This window comes from Octopus bimaculoides, chromosome 22 (assembly GCF_001194135.2).
Source record: "Octopus bimaculoides isolate UCB-OBI-ISO-001 chromosome 22, ASM119413v2, whole genome shotgun sequence".
Lineage (NCBI taxonomy): Eukaryota > Metazoa > Mollusca > Cephalopoda > Octopoda > Octopodidae > Octopus > Octopus bimaculoides.
This window is the reverse complement of record NC_069002.1, coordinates 36,187,928-36,189,062: the sequence shown is the minus strand read 5'-3', so window position 1 is coordinate 36,189,062 and position 1,135 is coordinate 36,187,928. Positions and strand designations below refer to the sequence as shown.

Below are 1,135 nucleotides of genomic sequence, written 5' to 3'. Positions count from 1 at the left end.
ATATATATATATATATGTGTATATATATATTTGTGTGTATATATATATATATGTGTATATATATATATGTGTGTATATATATATATATATATATATATATATATATATATATATATACATATGTTAGATATTCATTTAATCCTAATCCGCTGAGAGTTATTGCAAAATATTTTTACCTACCTGTTATCTTCACACCTTATTACTTTAAGCGATGTGTTTATATATGTTTATATATGTATATATACTTATATATATATATATATATATAACTATATATTTCTATGTGTGTATGTGTGTTTGTGGCTTCCTCTGCAGATTTCTCTTGTGCACAGAATCAAGCTAGTCGCTGGTTCTTATATATAGTGTCGGCTCTCCACAAATGCCCCTCCCATTCAGCTACTCTCACTTCTTCCCTTCTCGTCTTACCCTCCACTACTCCTCCCTCCATTTTATTCAACTCTGTTATCCAACATTACATTTCATGCCTATCCTATGTTGACGCTTTATGTTCATGCTTCTATCTTCTTCTATCTTATCCTATTCTATGCTATCCTGTTCTATCTATTCCAGTTTACCTTAGAATTCATTCTGTATTTCACTTCATCCTCCCCCCCCCCCCCACTGCCTGCGCTTCATTCTCATTCAACTGCTACTGCTGCTGCTACTATAACTGCTACTGCTGCTGCTACTGCTGCTGCTACTATAACTGCTACTGCTGCTGCTACTGCTGCTGCTACTATAACTGCTACTGCTGCTGAGACCGCTACCACTACAAATTCGCTTCCATTGTACTAACGGTTGTCCCCACCTACACTGCCACTACCACCACTACTACTACTACCAACACCTTCTGATCCTCATCGAAATGATCATCATCGTCATCGTCATCACCTCCGCTCTTAACCATCATCCCCACCGGCGACGTCGACATCGCCGCCGCCGCCGCCGCCGTCGTTGTTCTCATCAACAGTCATCATTAACATCATCATTAATAAGCTACTTCAACCACCACCACCATCACCACGACCATCATCATCATCATCGTTGGCAATATCATCATCACCACCACCACCACCACTGCCGTCAGTACCACCAGCAGTACCACCATGACCACCACCACAACCAGCACAACCAT

The 1,135-nt window shown here is 39.9% G+C and overlaps 1 protein-coding gene across 1 annotated transcript in view; it reads right to left on the bottom strand.

The window, feature by feature from the left end:
- LOC106867751 (uncharacterized) overlaps window positions 1-350 on the bottom strand; it is a 63,807-nt gene extending 63,457 nt beyond the window's left edge. Inside the window, exon 1 of the mRNA XM_014912714.2 lies at window positions 181-350. The gene's annotated coding sequence lies outside the window, so the exon portion shown is untranslated. The remainder of the gene's footprint in view (window positions 1-180) is intronic.
- Window positions 351-1,135: the final 785 nt, after the last annotated feature.